Below are 19,868 nucleotides of genomic sequence, written 5' to 3'. Positions count from 1 at the left end.
CTTGAACTCCTGACCTCAGGTGATCCACCCACCTTGACCTCCAAAAGTGCTGGAATTTACAGGCATGAGCCACTGTGCCAGGCCTGTAAATTAGGTCATTAAGTTCAAATTAGGAATTAAGGTCAATAATTCCCCAAAACATCCTCTCTTCTTTGTCACAGGGAAATTCAAATCCAGAAGTTGATTTCATGAGTTTTGGAGGGTCAATATATAATTTTTAAAGATCCAGCAGTGCAAATAGCAGGCAAACTTAGCATAGGGCAATTCACATTGAGTCCCAACCACAGTAGACTTCGATAAGAACAAACAATTTTACTAGACTCTCTCTTGCAGTTCAGCTTTTGTTTTCTTCCTGGATTTTCTTTCTTCTCTTCTCTTTTAAACTTGTGTTCCCTGAGGTTCAGTCTTTGATTCTTTTTTTTTTTTTTTTCAAACCAAGGTGAGCTTATTTTCATTTTTATGGTTTTGACCTCTACCATTATAAGATGACTCCCATATGTGTGTCCCTTTCCAAGGATTCTTTTGAATATCTACAAGGCAAACTGGAACACACTGAAGCTCAAGAATATTATAGAAGTTGCCTGAGGACATACAGCTAGTAGTAAGTAGCTGAGATAGAGCTTGAACTCGAATCAACGTTTTCATTTTTCTCTGATCATCTTTCTGTATTTCCTGGAATCCTCAACTCCAGGATCCAGAAAGATATCTGATTTTTAAACCCAAGAGTCTTTCATCCCTTATTTCTACTTCTTCCCCTTTTCTCATATCACCAAGACCTGTTGATTTTCTCTTATATGTATTTGTTTAATCCAACCTTCTAGTCCCACCTCCATTCTTATCAGAACCCTAGTATAATAATTCATTTTCACTGTCTATGAACTGAACTCCTTTCCCGTTGTGGAGTTTTATTAAATACATGCCCCACAGTAATTTATGTAAGCAAAAATCCTCCTTATTAGTTGAAAGGTCCTGGGCCAAGGACTCTACTTATCTTTACAAGGCATGTCTCTTCTCTTTCTATTATTCTCTTCCATGTTATACTTAAACATATAGATATTTATGATTTTAAAACATATATTCAGCATAAAACTAGACATAAAGGATTGTAAAGGTAAAGAAATAGAATTTGAGTTACTATAACAGAATTCTGTCATTATATAAAACACATAGGGCTTTTACTATACAGGCATGTTATGCCCTGTGTTATTGTTCTTTAGGATCTAGTCTAATGGATTCCAAATGTGTACTTCCTATCTCCCTCAGCAGGAGTAAGCAGAGGGTAATGTGAGAATACACACAGTTTAAAAGGCCTCAAAGTCAAAGAAGACCTCTCCAAAGACGAAGAATTTGATTATATTATCTAATAATAAAAACATATTTCCATTTAATATTTTATTGGTTACATAATGCTTTTCACATGTAAGGTATAATTTAATCTTCACCACTACTTTTTGTGAAGTAGGAATATTTATCTCAATTTTACAGATAAAAACAAATGAGGCTCATGAACGCTACACAAGTTGTCCAAGGAAATATGCTAGTGAGTAGCTGAGACAACTTGAAATCAAATCAACATTTTTTTTTTTTTGCCTTTAATGAGAAAATTAGGATCCAGTAAATGGCTCAAGGTAAACAGTGGTAGGAGAAGATTCTATTTCATGTCTTGATTTCCTGTCCAGTCCCCTATAATTCTTCTGCTTTTATTTTCCTGTGTATCACATTGTACCAGCAATAAATTGAAATCTTAAACTTACTTTGTACGCATGATTTAAGATACAGCCCTATCTAATCCAAGTAAACATTTAGAGATCAAAACTAATCTCTTGACAATCTTTAATTAGACTAATATCTATCAAATATGATATGTGCCAAGTATTGGAGCTATAACTGCTATGAGTAACCAGACCATAAAATCAAGGCATGCTCTAACTTATCTAAGATTCAAATTTAAATTTTTGCAATGCAAAATTTTGAAGCACTATTTTACCAATTTCCTGGTAGTTACATTGCCTGTTTTTTACTTTTATTTTTAGTGTACTATCTTGGTTTTATTTAAATGTAGTTTCTTATAGAAAAATCTACATTGTTGAACTTCCACTGAAGAGAATATTGACACAGGCTATTTTATTTCTTCATTGGTTGGGGGCAGTCATGCACTTACCTCGAGATTTTCTGTTATTCTTCCATGAAACCCAGAAATAAAAGCATACAAGCAATTATTGATTGTGCATTTACTCCAAAGGCTCAGACCAAAAAAACTAAGAGTTTATAATGAGATTGACAAAGCCATATGTTTCCTCAAATCAGATCTTCCACACTTGCATCTATATATGATACTGAAATAAATAAAACTAAGCCTATAATCACCCATCAAATACTGAATGAGTATTTTTTTGTAAGAAAAACGAGTTAATGTTGTAGACACATGCACTTTTACATAATGTGTGCATATATAACATAAAACATATAATGACCAAATATCTACATGTTAATAAAAATATATATATTTTTATATAATTCAGATATTATACGTAGATGTATAAACTATGTGATCAAGATATATAAATACATATATACATATATATGTGTCAATTTTTAAAATCATAGATTCTTGATCATATGTAGTGGAGACTTAATGTTTTTCATCTGTCTACCCTGTCTTCATTATACTCCTTTTGAAAATAAACATGATTGTTCTTGGGAAAGAAAAAAATTCTTCATTTCCAGTTCTTGGGGTTTAAATGGGGTAGGACCCACTGCCAAGCTTCATGGGTAGTAGGTATGTGCTTCAACTCTGACCAGTCAGTGATTTTATTTCCTAACCCAAAGCCAGGTCCAGGGTTGGGCTATTGTGAGAACTGAAAGAAATCATACATGCTAACCCATAATAAAGCAGACCACATCAAATATGCCATTTGACGTTTTTTCAGATCACATTTGAAATTCTACTTCACTCTATTTCTGTTGCTTTCATGAAATTGGAAAGTAATGGAAGCTGTCATCATTTCATTTTCCCTCCACTAGTAGGAACTAGGTATGAGTTTGTTCCATGACAGACTATGGTTTCATTCACTTGAAATACGTCCCAAAGTTTCATTCCCATAGTTTGTATTGTCTTCAAGTTTAGCTGCTGTGCTTTTGAGCTGCATTCTAGACTACAAATACTGAGATTTCTATTCTTTCCATTTATTACCTTGTGGGATTTATCACAGTGATACTTCAGCACTTCAACTCCCAAATAAGAAAGTATTATTGTCACTTTGTTGTCCATTTGATATTCTATTTTTTTTTTTTTTTTTTTGAGACGGAGTCTCGCTCTGTCGCCCAGGCTGGAGTGCAGTGGCCGGATCTCAGCTCACTGCAAGCTCCGCCTCCCGGGTTCACACCATTCTCCTGCCTCAGCCTCCCGAGTAGCTGGGACTACAGGTGCCCGCCACCTCGCCCGGCTAGTTTTTGTATTTTTTAGTAGAGACGGGGTTTCATCATGTTAGCCAGGATGGTCTCGATCTCCTGACCTTGTGATCCGCCCGTCTCGGCCTCCCAAAGTGCTGGGATTACAGGCTTGAGCTACCGCGCCCGGCCTGATATTCTATTTTTAATTGTAATTCATTATACTCTATTTCTACGCTGTCTAAGGCAATCATCTTATTCACTAAACAACAACTAGGGTTTATGTTAGATCTCAGTTATTCAATGGAAAAACAATCAGAGGAAAATAGGTAATGCACCTTTGAAAGAAACTGATTACACAGATTTTTAAATTTTTGTTCCAATAACATACCTTGGCTTGATTAGCACTCTGATACTATTGAAGTATGGAGGGGAAGTAAAGCTGTTATAATCGATGGAAAAGAAACACACCAAGGCTAAACGACATCCCTAAAGCCACCATGAAATATGATCCAGAAGCTGAAATTCTGACACAGACAAGGATTTCCAATTTACTGCACACTGCAATTTCATAATTTCTCAGTATCAATTTTTAAGTTAAATTTAAGCACCAGGTTTATAATAGGAAATGTATTAGTTAATGAGGAGAAAATAAGGATTAATAAGATATAGCATTTATGCCCTCGTAGGACCCTGAATTTCTTCATGTTTTTCTTTATTTGAGCATGGACTGAGCAAAATATAAAAACCTAAAAATAAAACTACATAATTCAGGCTTCTTGCTACTCCTCATTTCCAAATTCTATTTTAAAAAGTTCACAGGGCTTTTTTCAACTTATTTTCAGAAGCTTAAGTTTGATATATGTTTTTTTCCAACAGATTATGGAAGTTTTACTATACACAGAAGAGGGAGTAGCTAAAAAAATTAGGTTCAGATAGTCAATGCTCTTCAATGAAAGACCACCAGAAATATACCTATAATTGAATAAATTTGAGTTTATTACTTCTGGCATCTAGGAGAAATGTATATCATGGAATACCGAGAGACATCTCAATAAGATTATTTTATTATGAGGAAAATTTATTATAGGACTGAGCTTCTATTAGGTAGTTTCGGAGAGAGTTCAAGAAAGTGGTGCTTTGCTCTGGCTTAGAGCAGTTCAATGAATGAGAATCTTGATGCATTTTACCTAGCAGGAAGAAAGAATAGAGTTAGGCTAAAGCTATGACTGGTAATTTTGTATTCATCACTCACAATGGGTGGGGGAGGATATGTTTGCAGGGACCTTCTTTTCTGTCAGTGTTCAGACAATATCATGAAGTGGACTTGTTTTTTGTTTTGTTTTATTTTGTCTTTGTCTTACTTGATCACCATCTCAGAGTGACCTTGTCAGATGATGGTATTTTGTGAGACTGTGTTCAAACGTGCAGTACTACACCCTGTCTTGTTCTGAATGATAGCACAGCTTTTAGGTATCATTGACTTCTGTTTCTTTTCAAAATTTACTGTTCAGACAGAATTAGGTAATTTAAATACTTTTAATAAGATGGAGGGAGAGGAATTAGCTGCTTTTCGGTTTGGGGATTTGAGTATAGTCAACAAAAGTGATTTGGTACAGGAGATATCACTTAGTAGCCATGTTGCCTTGATTTAGCTAGCTTTATTATTAATAAAATGAGACTCATAAGAGCAGTTACCTCACAGGGTTGTAGTAAAGATTAAATGACTTGGTGTGTGCAAAGTTCTTATCACAGTGCCAAGCACATAACTCATTCTCAATAAGTACTACCGATAATGGTGCTGTTGCCAACAGTGGGGCAGTGGTAGCATTGGAGATCATATCTAGACCCAGATTTGCTATATTCACTCTCTTCACTCAGTGCCTGGATTTGTGTTTGGTTTTACCACTCACTAGATATGTGACCTGATTCTGTGTGGTTCTATGCATAGTTTTGGCATTAGACAGGCAGAGTTAAAAATCCCAGCTTTGTCACTTACTGGAAGTCTAGTCTTAGATAGGCTCCTTAACTTCTTTGAGTGACAATTACTTAACTATATAAAATGCAAATAGTACTAGTATAGGTGGCGTGGAGCTTGCTTGTTATACAAATAGATAAAATATACAAAATATCGAGCCTATAATGTTCTGTAAACTGCAGTTCTTATTATTACTAGCCACAGTCTCCCAGCTTGTAAAGTGAGAGTCAAAATACTGATGTGAAATCACATATAAACAATGTACGAGACAAAATTATAAAACATCGCACAAATGAAAGGGCTGTTTGTATTTTTGCAATAGGAAGGAAGTACATGCTGACCTAGGATCCAACTCTCCATTCAGAAACTTAATGACAAGAAGAGTGTCTTAGAAATAATTTTGGCTGATATTTAGTAACAGTGGCAAGGATGTAGACATTTATTGAACTTTATTTTTTTCTCCATTGTCTTCCAAATTTGGGTCTTGACCTTGGAGAAGTCATTTAATTCATCTGATTTTAATTATCTACCTACTTCAATGATAGATTGTTTGATAAAGAGATGATAAGACAGATAATAAAATAATATTTATTGAGCTCTTTGAGGTCTTAGGTGGGAAATAGCACACGGGCAATATCTATTATCTCACTGTTACTTTGTTACAGAAAATGAGCAAAAATTGTTTCTCTTCGCAACAATCAACAACGGAACAATATCAATGTATTTATTTCAAAACCTAAAGAAAATTCCCAAAAAACCATTGAGTTAGTAAGCATAACGTTGACTTTAATCCTCCAACTCTGGAGCCTGACCACCTGAGTACAAATCTCGGCTATAGGTATTGTTTGGATGAACGGAGGCAAGATGGTGCACTTCCGGGTTCTTCATACCCCCAACTTTTCCCGCGCGCGTGAAAATGCAGCCGGCGACCCGGGAAGGTGCAGACCAACTAGGCATGCGCCAGGTGATGTCGATCCGAAGAGACCAAGATTTACCTGGTCGCACCTGCGGAACGCCCCCGACACGCCCGTGCCCCGCCTATCGCCCTCCCACTCCTAGAAAAGCCGCTCCGGACGAATGCCACGCACGGACTTCCCAGCTTCCCCACTGCGGTGGGGACTGTCGGAACTCCGTCCGAGAGCTACACGGGCGACTCTGTGGGCCTCATTTGCCAGAGGCCGACAGACCTCTCCCCACCCACCTTCTTCCCCTGAAGCTAGGTGACCAAAATAAACTTGCAGTTTTGCTCCTACACTTGCCTAGTCGCTGGTTCTTTTGTGCCTGCTCTGGTGGTCTTAGAAAAACAAGTCAGGTATGGCTTTTTAACTGCAGTTCTGAGCTACTGCTCAACCTCCTTTCCACAGCTAAGTTTCCTCCTCTGAATCATGGACATAATAATAGGACTGTTGTGAAAAATAAAATGAGTAATATAATGTGCTTGGAATACAAACTGCATGTCCTATAATGTAGGTTGTAGTTATTGCCATGAAATGTAATATTTCCGCATCTTAAGTCTAACAGAGATTAAATAGGACTTTGCTACAAATAACACCCAATATGAAGGAAATATATGCACGGTACTGTGGGAGAGTCACAGGCACAATGTCTGGACAGAAAACCTGGTCCCTCTACAGGACAGCAGGAAGCTGGTCAAGTGAATTCTGAAAGCTGTAGTCAAAGAAGGAACATGGGATTGAAATTTAAATAATACAATTAGATGAAGAGGCAGAGGCTTACCTTGGATCGCCAGACAGTTTTATTTCACCTTGGGCTCTTTTCATTGATCCTTCTGCATACATGGGAATTCTTTTTATACAGATCTCTTTATGGTAACTGCTTCTACCCTTGCTTTTTGAGACCTGGAATGAGATCAACTGCTTATCACTGTGACTAGCCAGTATCATTGCCTTATTTTATCTCTAACTCCCATTCAGACTTACAAAAATAAATCTTTCATTGAACTTGCTTAAATAAACCAGCTTAAATTTGTCATTTCTTGTATTTGGGGATGATGTCTACAACTTGTTTGGGATTTGTGAATGGTTCTTACTAAGTATTCAAGTTTTAAGTTTGAAACTTTAACATCTTCTCAACTCTGTTCTTGTTTTTGGTTAGCCAAATTCTAGATTAAATTCTTGACTGTTACACACATTGCATTTATTTATTTTTTCTTTAATTATATATGCTTTAAATTTTAGGTCTGTTTTTATGTACTCTCTCCACTCACCTTTCCTTTTCAGGGTGAAGTTTGTTTTGTGGAAGACTTTTTACTAGAAAGTAAACAGAATGGTCTCTCTTTTTTTTTGCGACACTTGTTAATTTGTCTCTTTCAAATATTTTGTCTTTGTCAAAATTATTGGCTCAATGATGTTCATAATGTTCTCTTTTTATTGTCCTAATTTTCATGGGGATTTAAAGTGATATTCTCAATCTTAGTATATGGAGTTTGTATTTTTTTCAACCAATTAATCTATCTGGCACTTATCAGATTTATTGAACATCTCAAACCTTAAGCCACTGGCTTCATTGATTTTTTTCTCTTTTGACTTCTATTTTTAAAAAATTTATTGTTGTTACTTTTTCTTCAGATTTTAAGTACTTTCAAAAAAATTTTTATCTGTTCTTCATTCCCTTTTCTTTCTATTTCTACCTTCATCTGAATTAATTGAATATATATTATGACTTCATTTTATCTTATATATTGCCTTATCCCTTCTCCCAGATTTTAGTAGTTACTTTAGGGTTTATAGCAGGACTCAGCAACTTTATTTTTCTTGCTAAGGATAATATAGAAAATATTTTAGGTTTTATGAGGCAATAGAAGGTTTTTATTTAAAGTATTTTATAATGTATCTTCAGGCAATATTAACTACTTTTCATGTAATTTAAGAACCTCACAACAATATACTTCTCTTTTCCCAAGTTTTATGATATTGTTTCATACATTGTACTTTGACTTATATTAAAAAAAAACCCTAAAATCCAGTTTATTTTCTTAAATAATAATTATTTTTTTATTTTCCTAAATTTGCTGTTAGTATTCTTCTTCTTTTGTCCAACTTCTGGTTTCCCTTTATTACCCTTCTTTCAAGGAGCATTGTTCTACACTGCCTGTTAATAAATATATGAAAATTGTTGTTCCACATACTTACTTTTTTTTCCTGTTTAGTTGTGTCATTTGAGGGTGTAATATCAGTCTCTGATATTCTGTCAGAAGAAGTCTGGCATTAGTTTTTGAATAATCTTTGTTGCTTCTGTCACTAACTCCCACTTTTTTTCATTCTGTCCTCCATTCTCTTCAGGAAAGAATGATCTTTATAAACTACAGATTTGATTATGCTACCGTCATACATGTCTGTTAGCATGAATAATAAAATCCAAATTTAACTGAGTATACAAGACTCTCCAAGATCTAGTCTGTCCTACACAATAGGACATGGCCTACACAATAAGGAATATAAAGTAGAGTATACCTCTGTTCTAAAGACCAACCAGACCTCTTGGTGTTCACCAAACACTCCATGATCCCTCTTGAAGCTTGCTTAACAAACATAGAACTAGAATTCCATTTCTACACTTTAGTTTTAATTATGTTTTATATGTCTTTTAAGAACAAGCTGAGGCATCACCTAAGCAACTGTATCATTTCTGAATAGCAACTCCCTTTCTCTCTGTTTCTCTATCTCTTATTTTCCTCTTTACTTCCATTAGCCTAAGTAGTAATTGCTGGTTTACATGTCTGACTCCTCTAGACTCTTGAGCTCTTTTCATAAAGGAATGTTGTCTTTGATTTATGTGTCTCAAACATCTGTTCATGTCAAATATCTACCTGATGTCTGAATCAAATAGGTTTGTAGGTACCCATGAATGTATGCTGTTGGGCAAATAACTATATTCAACAAGTAATGTGAACTTTAGAAAGACAATGGGGCACTCTTTCTGTGATTAGCCTCTATTTAATATGTGCAAATGCTCAACACATACCTAAATGATTTTAGGGTACCTTTATATCAAAAGCCACAGGTATAACACAAACACATTATTGCTTTTTTTCTGGTTTAATTTTTCCCCATATCATCGCCTCCAAAATTGTCCTGTAACTTATAATACCAGTAAATTCCATTACATCACAAAGGAAATGATGACTTTGTTTTTTCTTATTGTTCTTATTAATTAATGTATTCATCAATTTTATTTTACATTAGCATTATTACTCTTCTTTTATTAATGTTATTAGTACAAATTCTGGTAGTCTAGACTGTTTCATGAATAATTATGAAAACAAACACTTGTGAATCAATAATTACATTTAAAAAATCATTTAAATATTTATTTAAATATTAATTAATTCTATTACTTTATTTAATGAATTTTTATTTAGAATGTAAAATGTTCCCGACTATTTTAGGTTTCAGGAATAGAACGTGAATGTTAATTTTTAGATCCAAATAACTTAGTGGGAAGTCAGACAACATACAAGAACAAAATTAAACAAGGTAAAGATTAAAAAATGAAAGTTAACACATTAGATTCAAAATCTAAATCAAATATATTTAATAGAGAAATTTCTAATGCATTTTTAAAGAGTGGACACAAGACAACAGTGATTCTTACTGCCATTTATTAATTTGTGGGGGGCTTCAATACTTTATATGAGTATCCCTGATACGGAGAGGAGACAAGTAAACACTGGCAGAAGAGAGTGGTTTCCTGGCAAAGGCCTCTCCTTCAAGCCTAGATACTTGTGGCCCTAAGTGAGAACAGGCATTCCTGTTTTTGCACCCAAAAAGTCACTTTTTGACTTGACACACCCCCTATCCTGTACACATATAAACCCTGATCCCTAGGCTCCAGAAGCAGAAGACAAGATGAGCAGATGAACAGCGTGGCAGAGAAAGAGAGAAGAGAAGGAGCATCTGAATGTTGAGAGGAGTTTGGCTGGGGACAGTTGGAGAATTGGTCCCTGGATAGCAAACTCAAGGGGAAAATCACCCTCCTACTTCATCTCCTGTCCAGCTCCTCATCCATCCCACTGAGAGCCAGCTCCACCACCCAATAAAACCTCACATTCACCATTCCTCAAGTCTGTGTGTGACCCAATTCTTCCAGGACGCTGAACAAGAGCTCGGGATACAGAAAGCTGTCACACTGGCCCTCTGCCCTTGCAGAAAGGCAATGGCTTCATTGAGCTGGTTAACACTTAAGCTGTCCATGGACAGCAAGGCTAAAAGGGTGCACTATAACACACACCCACTTGGGCTCCCTGCACCTGTCTGTCTGCATGCTCCCTATCCCGTAAGGGGTTTGAACAGTGACGAAACAGATGAGCCACATCGCTGTCACATGTCCTGTGAGGGGAATCAGGGAACTCTCCTCTTTCTTTCTTTTGTTTTGAGACGGAGTCTCGCTCTGTCACCCAGGCTGGAGTGTAGTGGCACGATCTCTGCTCACTGCAACCGCCACCTCACGGGTTTAAGCAGTTCTCCTGCCTCAGCCTCCTGAGTAGCTAACTTTTGTATTTTAGTAGAGATGAGGTTTCCCGATGTTGGCCAGACTGGTCTTGAACTCCAGACCTCAAGTGAGGCACTACCTCAGCCTCCCAAAGTGCTGGGATTACGGGCATGAGCCACTGCGCCCAGCCTGGAACTCTCCCCTTTCCCTCCTAAATAAGTTTGTAAAACTTTTTTTTTTTTATGTACAACAGTTTGTTAACACAAAAATTTTTCATTATAAATTTAAATAGTTGTAAATAATATATTTTTCTGTTTTATTCCAAATGCTTATGTTCTAAAAAGAAATTGACAATATTCCTTAAAATGTATTCATTGAAATATAAATACCATAGAGATTTGATATGTGCTATCATCCATTTAAAAATCTATGTAATAGTTCAAAATTTCCCATTTTTAACCTTGAATTATATTTCTATTCTATTTATGCTACCAAATTTATGTTAATGTAATATACATGTACTTTTATCTTGAAAATATATTTTTAATCACCTTATTACAATTTCTCCATAACAACAATATGTATATATACTTAAGTATCATTTTTTTATCATGACTTTAAGATCTGAATTTAGTTATCATCTGACTAAACGTGGGAATAATGTGTTATTGTGTATTGTGTATGTGTATGTGTATGTGTAATGTGTATAATGTGTATTGGAAACACATCCCCTAAGATGTTGACACAGGTATTTTTATTGGTTAATTTTGTAATTAATTAGCCTGTGGATCATTTTTGATTATTTTTCAAAGAAGACAGATTTCAATGATAATATAAAACATTTTACATCTTTGTAGATGCATGTAATAAAATAATGTTCATATGTTGACCTAGATGGTGTTAAAAGGTATATTTTTATAGCAATAACATTTATTGCTCCAAACCCTTTTAAAATTACATGCTGAAAATCATGAAGTGATCTATGATCAGAATTCTTTAGCTTATCTATAGGTTGATGACTTAAGAATGTTTCTCTTATATTTGCTAAAAGAATGCCAGGTCTTCTTGACCAAAGTCCTGAAATCACTGTTCCTGTTCTTACAACTTCTGAAACAGTCATATAAGACTTGGCCACTCATGGCTCCTTGACCTCAAATCTTATCAGTCTCCACTCACTCATTAAGGTCTAGCCACAGTAAATTTTTGTGGTTTGCTCCTTAAACACATTACATGATTTTGCCACCTTAATCACTTTCACACTCACTTCTCTATAAGTACCCTCTCCATTACTAATGACTATCCTCCTTACTGTTTTAAGCAGCACCCCAACCTTGAAATTCCTATCCTTTATTCTGATCTTCCTTTTCAAAATCTTTATTATTTACTTACTTGTTACTTATTATTATTATTTCTATTTCTGGCTAGAATATAAGCTCCATAAAAGCAGGTAGCTGGCTCAAGTTTACACAAACACCAGGAAAGACCAAGATTGTAACTTAGTTGAAATTTGGGATCTGAGCTCTTAACTGTATCCTATGGCACACCACCCTCTCACCTCCAAACACACCCATTCACTGATGACACTACCAGTTATTTGTATTGTCTCCATTCAGATCATTTGAATATTATACTTTATAACTAATCACCATTGATTTCTTTCTTCCTCCTCCTCTGCTAAATGAGAAGGTCTTTAAGAATATCTCTATAATCTTAGCTCCTAGTATGATTGCAATGTACTGTCATTTGTAAGAATGGTTTTTGAGGAAATAATTCAATTCCCCAATAGTGAAAACATATAATCTATAAAGGAGATCATTTGTGCTGGTCAGAACATATGAATAGCGTCCTACAAAGTGACACTTTATTTCTCTTAGAGAAGAGCTATTAATTTTATTTTTGACACTTTGCATGACTCTGGGTAAGTCAACTTTTCAGCTTTTTTCTCTTCCATCCACATCCATTTAGAAAAATGTTAATCCACCACAGCTGATGAGTATTTATGTGTTAAGAGGATTAAACTTTTATCACAGAAAATAAAGAAGAAAAAAACTCATTATATTTCCTTTTCTCTCCCTCTACTTAGCTAAAGTCAGAGACAAAGAAGGCCTGAGCAAGCTGCTATAGGACTTCACAAATGTGGCAGAAATTTATCTAATATGTTACAATAACAGTCCTGGTTTTGTATTTGAGTTCAGTGCTGACTTACTTTTTGAATTGTTCTAGCTTCATTTCTGAAAAAGTATACATTTGGTAAACGCTGTTTCCTGGAGCTACATTGTACCTGGGGACTTAAGTATCTCAACTTTGATCACTTTCAAACGGGTACACACACATGCACACATGCACATGCCTCAAAACGTGGTGACTCAGCTGAAAACTAGGATGGTTTTATTCCAGTTGCTGCTCTGCTAGGAGCCACCATCAAGAATCACTGACATTTTTGGCAAGTGATGTTCAGGATTTTTAAAAGTACAGGAATAGGCCGGACGTGATGGGTCACACCTGTAATCCCAGCACTTTGGGAAGCCAAGACAGGCAGATCATGTGAGGTCAGGAGTTCGAGACCACCCTGACCAACATGGAGAAACCCATCTCTACTAAAAATACAAAATTAGCTGGGCGTGGTGGCACATGCCTGTAATCCCAGCTACTTGGGAGGCTGAGGCAGGAGGAGCACTTGAACCCAGGAGGCAGAGGTTGCGGTGAGCTGAGATTGTGCCACCCCACTCCAGCCTGGATGACAAGAGCGAAACTCCATCTCACCAAAAAAAAAAAAAAAAAGTACAGGAATAAAGGTGGCATTTTACTAGGCACTTACTATTCATAAAGCAGAAATATGTGAATAATGCATCTGTGAGCTTTGTCAGTTTGTTTACACTCTGACATGAAGTGGGTGTCGTTGAACCACAGATTTTTGTGTTTCTCAGCAGCATGGGAGCAAAGGAGCAAGACATGAGGTGAGAGGTAGAAGCAAGGTGGGCTGCTAAATAGGCTTGCAAAGCAAAGGAGAAAAACGAAGGGAGTGAAGAAAGGAAGGAATGGGGGAAAGAGAAAGAAAGAGAAAAAAGAATAAGAACAGAGAAAGAGAAGGAAAGAAGGAGTAAGAGGAAAGAAAGAAAAAAAAGAGCAACTTAATTATGACTTTGGTTACAATTACCTTGATTATGTGGTGGAACTTCTACAAAAGCCATATTCAAGCTACTAGTGATTTAACAATTGGCTTTCAATGTTACAGAATAGTCAGCATCAGTTCTCAGGGGTCCATAGGAATACTAATGGCTAAGTGCCTTAAAGAAAAATGTATCCTACAGTACCTAAATTGGTATCTTAGAAGTATGGGGTACAAGCCTTTATCATTTCATATTCATGTTTAAAGTAATTTTTCCTTTTTTAGGCCTTGGTTTTCATTTTCCACTTCTAACTAATACAGTTTATAAAAATATTACATGGATGTTTATAAAATGATATTTGTATCTCAATACTACCCTTTTCAAACTTTATTTGGTAGTGTCCTGTTTCAGATGCCAGTGTGTACTGAAATTCAACTTGTGTACTGACCACCCAGACTTAGCAGAGACTTCACAAGGACTCTTTCCTCTGTAGGACTACCTTCACTTCAAATCCCAGCTGCAAGTTGGGTCCACAGGCCACCTGCAGTAGTGACAGACTGACTACAAATTCAGAGGTTCCCATAATACCCCTCACATGTGATAATTTTCTATAATGACCCAAAGAACTTCAAAAAGTGCTATAATTAATAATTATATTTTCTTATTAAGGATACAAATCAGGACAACCATAATATCGAAGAAAAATGAAGAGATGCATTGGGTGAGGAGGGGGAGCAAACACAGAGTTATTTTCCCATCACATTACTGTGAGCTGAATCTTTGTGATTATATTGGATCCACCTGTACAATCCAGACTAATCTTCTGTATTAGTCCATTTTCACACTGCTGATAAAATACCCGAGACTGGGCAATTTACAAAAGAAAGAGGTTTAATGGACTTATAGTTCCACATGACTGGAGAGGCCTCATAATTATGGTGGAAGGCAAGAAGGAGTAAGTTACGTCTTGTGAGGATGGCAGCAGGCAAAAGAGAGCTTGTTCAGGGAAACTCCCCTTTTTAAAAATATCATATCTCATGACTCTTATTCACTAACATAAGAACAGCACTGGAAAGACCTGCCCCCACGATTCAGTTACCTCCAGCTTGGTCCCTCCCACAAGATGGGGTAATTCAAGGTGAGATTTGAGTGGGGAAAGAGCCAAACCATATCATCTTCCTATTTTAAAATCAGTTTATTAGCAACTTTAATTCTATCTGTAACTTTATTTCCCCTTTGCTACGGAACATATCATATTACCAGGGAATTACAAGCTGGACATCTTTGTGAGGCCATTATTCTGCCTGCCACACTACTCAAATGTCTACTGTAGCTTGGGTTGTAATAATTGTATTTGTCCTGAAGAAACAGATTTTTATGCTCTATCTTCTGTGCAAACTTAATAAGGGCAAAAGGTATATCATAAGTTTTTTGTCACTCCCTACCTCACTTCCAACTTCTTTTGCCAACATCTCTGTTTTGGGCAGACCAGTCATAGTGGCAGCTCCACCCATAACCTGCTTCTGAGATAAACTGCCTAATCACATCCTCTGCAGAGGGAGAAGTCCATGTGCTTCTCTTGCTGGCCATGTTCTCTTCACTGCAGCTGCTTGATACAGAGTGAACATGTGGCAGCAAGATGATCAATTTAAATGATGATTGGTTCAAGCAATTCTAGTAGTCTTCAAATATCTATTGTCTACATTCTGATTTAACCAAAAGTCATCACTTTTAGTGGTGAACATTGCTACAAGTTGCAGGCCTCTTTATATCTTCCTATGCCTATTGCCTGGTTTTTGGACAATGTGGTAGAAGGATCAGTGTTGTGTGGAGTTGTTGTTGGGTTTGATTACAAGAGATATCTTTCAACTTATGTTTTTCCTTCTTATTGCTTTGTGGAATAAAACTATAGTGATGCAAACTTATCAAGCATCTGGCACCATGATGTGACCTTGGAGAGCAACAAGAAAATAACAATACTGGTTCTTTCATGTGCAACCAACATAGTAAATCTGGAACCCTACCCACAACGGTGTGCTGGTAAATGCTTAACCACCAGTTCCTTATATGGTATATATAAATGCCTGTAATCCCAGCTACTTGGGAGGCTGGGATCCCAAGTTTATTTCTGAGTAGTGGCCTATGAGATGATCAAGACCAAATGGGGCCATCCAGATTTCTTTTTTTACATACTTCAAACTATAGGTGTGGAGAGAGGATCATTGGTTAACAGTTGGATCATGAATAAAATTATGCATTAAGGCATGTAGTGACAGAGTGGCTGTATCATGTTAGTATAGAGATCTATAATATACCATCAAACTCCTGTGAGTGCAGGCAGGCACCATAAGACAATCTGGCTTCAAGCACAACCTTGGATCATGAATGGTGTTGATTTCTGTCAGATTCTAGTATTCTAGTCTTTCTTACTATTTTTGTTTTAATTGCTTTCTATTGTTTTACTGTTTTCTGTTTCCTTAGTTTCCAATCTGTATTGGAACTTTATCTTTATTATTTCCTTCCTTCTTCTTTCTTTAGGTTTAATTTGCTATTCCTTTACAAGTTTCTTAAGTGGAAGTTTAGATTTTTTATTTAAGATTTTTTTTTTCTATTTTGGGGTTTAAAGCTATAAAATTTTCTCTAAGCATTACTTTAGCTGCATTTCATAAATGTTGATATGTTGTCATGCAATTTCCATTCAGTTCAGAATAGCTTTATTTCTCCTTTGATGTGTTATTTAGCAATATGTTCTTTAATATCCACATACTTAGATAATTCCCCAAATTATTTTTAATTTCTAATTTATTTCCATTGGGATTGAAGAATATGCTTTGGACGATTTCAATACTTTTAAATTTGTGGAGATTTGCTTTATTGCCAAGCATATGGTATCTCCTGGAAAATATTCCTGCTGTGGCTGAAAAGTAATATGTATTTTACTTTTGTTACGTGGTGTGTTCTGCAAATAGCAGGTCAGCGTAGTTGAGGGTGTTACTCAAGTGTTCTATATTCTTGCTGAATTTCTTTTCTTTCTATTTCTTTTTTCTTTATTTCTTCTTTTTTTTTTTTTTCTGAGATAGAGTTTTGCTCTTGTTGCCCAGGCTGGAGTACAATGGTCCTATCTAGGCTCACTGCAACCCGTGTCTTCTGGGTTCAAGCGTTTCTCCTGCCTCGCCTCCTGAGTAGCTGGAATTACAGGTGCCTGCCACCATGCCTGGCTAATTTTTGTATTTTTGGTAGAGACAGGGTTTCACTATGTTGGTCAGGCTAGTCTGGAACTTCTAACCTCAGATGATTCACCCACCTCAGCTTCCAAAGTGCTGGGATTATAGGCGTGAGCCAGCACGCCAGACCTATTCTTGCTAAATTTCTCTGTAGTAATCCTGTCAAATATTTATAGTGAGATACCAAAGTCCTCAAAAATTGATATTAAATTGTCTATTTCTTCTTTCAAATAGTGTCAGTTTGTGCATTATATTTTTAGAGCAGTGTTGATAGTTGCACATAATTTATAAATATATTTTTCTGATTGACACTTTCATGATTATGAATTTTCCTCTGTGTCTCTAGAATTATTTCTTATTGTAGGGTCTACTTGATTTGACATTAATTTAGCCATTCTAGTTCTTATTATGGCAACTTCTTCTATCCTGTTACTTTCAATCTAAATAACTTTTAAAATACCAGGTATGGCATAAAGGCTAAAAAGACTATCAAACAAATGTTAAGTATAGGTACATTTCAGAAAAGAAAAGCTGAAGTATAATATATGACACTTAAAATAATCAAATTGCTTCTCTGAGGAAAGAGCAGATGCCAGGATGACACTGGTGCAGCGGGGGAGCCTGGAGGCCCTGGGGGCCCTGGGATGGGGAAACGTGGTGGCTTCCCCTGAGGCTTTGTCAGTGGCATCTGGGGCTTGGGTCACCTTGGTGGTTGGGCCTGAGGCAGGGGCTGAAGTCCCAGAGTTCAAGGAGGCCAGTCTAAGGATAAGGAGTCGATGCTGTTCATCAAGCTGGGCCACCTGGTCAAAGACATGAAGATCAAATCCCTGGAGGAGATCTGCCTCTTCTCTCTGCCCATCAAGGAGTTTGAGATCATTGACCTTTCCCTGGGGGCCTCTCTCAATGATGTAGTTTTGAAGATTATGCTGGTGCAGAAGCAGATCCGCGCCGGCCTGCGCACCAGGTTGAAGCTGTTTACTGCCATCAGGGACTACAATGGCCATGTCCGTCTGGATGTTAAATGCTCCAAGGAGGTTGCCACTGCCATCCGATGGGCCAACATCCTGGCCTAGCTCTCCACTGTCCTCATGCACAGAGGCTACTGGAGGAACAAGACCCACACTGTCCCTTGCAAGGTGACAGGTCAATGCGGCTCTGTGCTGGTGTGCCTCATCCCTGCACCCAGCAGCACTGGCATTGTCTCAAACCCGGTGCCCAAGAAGCTTCTGCTGATGGCCAGTATTGATGACTAATACAGCTCAGCCAGGGATTGCACTGCCACCCTTGGCAACTTCACCAAGGCCACCTTTTATTCCATCTCCAAGACTTACAGCTACTTGACCCTGACCTTTGGAAGGAGAGTATATTCACCAAGTCTCCCTATCAGGAATTTTTTGATCATCTTGTCAAGACCCACTCCAGAGGCTCTGTGGAGAGTGCTCAGGCTCTAGCTGTGGGTACAACATAGGGTTTTTATACAAGAAAAACAAAGTGAATTAAGCATGTTAAAAAAAAATAATAAAATGTCTGCATAGTATTCCATGGCATATATGCACCACATTTCCTTTATCCAGTCTACCATTGATGGGAATTTGGGTTGGTTCCAAGTCTTTGCTATTATGTATAGCACTGCAATAAACATACGTGTGCCTGTGTCTTTATAGTAGCATGATTTATAATCCTTTGGGTGTATACCCAGTAATGAGATTGCTGGGTCAAATGGCATTTCTAGCTGTAGATCATTGAGGAATTGCCACACTGTCTTCCACAATGATTGAACTAATTTACACTCTCACCAACAGTGTAAAAGTGTTCCTATTTCTCCACATCCTCTCTAGCATCTGTTGTTTCCTGACTTTTTAATGAGTTCATGTATTTTGCAGGGACATGGATGAAGCTGGAAACCATGATTCTCAGCAAACTAACACAGGAATAGAAAAACAAACACCTCATGTTCTCACTCATAAATGGGAGTTGAACAATGAGAACATATGAGTACAGGGAGGGGAACATCACACACTGGGGCCTGTCAAGAGGTGAGGAGCAAGGGGAGGAATAGCATTAGGAGAAATACTTAATGTGATGACGGGTTGATGGGCCCAGCAAACTACCATGGCACATGTATGCCTATGTAACAAACCTGCACATTCTGCACGTCTCCCAGAACTTAAAGTAAATAATAAAATAAAATAAAATAAAAAAATAAAATAGCCAAATTAACAAATATATAAAAGAAGGGCAATCTATGATATGTGAAATCTGGATAGCAAATCAGTGGCAGAGATACATACCTGAAAATAAAAGTTTTATAAAATTTTAGTCACTTCAAAAAAGAGAAGCCAGCTTGTTTTTCTATGATTTACTAGCCTATCCATAAAATTCCACTGGCAAGTATCACTTTTCCTCTATAATATCTCCATTTTTGTAATAAATTATTTAGTGTTTTCAATCACTGTGCTTCCTTTTTCCTTCTAATAGAGAATTATTTGAATGAAAGATAGATTTGCTCAAAAACAGTTTATTCCAATGCATGGCTTTGACTATTTTACCTTAATTGCAGTCTTTTTTCTTTCTTGAAGGCCTTAAAGATATAAGTCCTTGTGGTTATAATTAAATCCTGCTGTTAATAAAATTCTTATATGTTCCCATGGTCCTAGTTAAATAACTCATTTCTAGAATCTTCCTTGCTGTAGTAGCTAGGCTTTTTTAAAAAAT

The 19,868-nt window shown here is 36.7% G+C and overlaps 1 pseudogene; it reads left to right on the top strand.

Moving 5' to 3' along the window:
* Positions 1 to 18,621, top strand: part of LOC117081284 — a 35,530-nt pseudogene extending 16,909 nt beyond the window's left edge.
* The last annotated feature ends 1,247 nt before the right edge of the window (positions 18,622 to 19,868 follow it).

Source organism: Trachypithecus francoisi, unplaced genomic scaffold (genome assembly GCF_009764315.1).
Source record: "Trachypithecus francoisi isolate TF-2019V2 unplaced genomic scaffold, Tfra_2.0 Lachesis_group8, whole genome shotgun sequence".
NCBI classification, from domain to species: domain Eukaryota; kingdom Metazoa; phylum Chordata; class Mammalia; order Primates; family Cercopithecidae; genus Trachypithecus; species Trachypithecus francoisi.
This window is presented reverse-complemented; position numbering and strand designations above follow the sequence as displayed.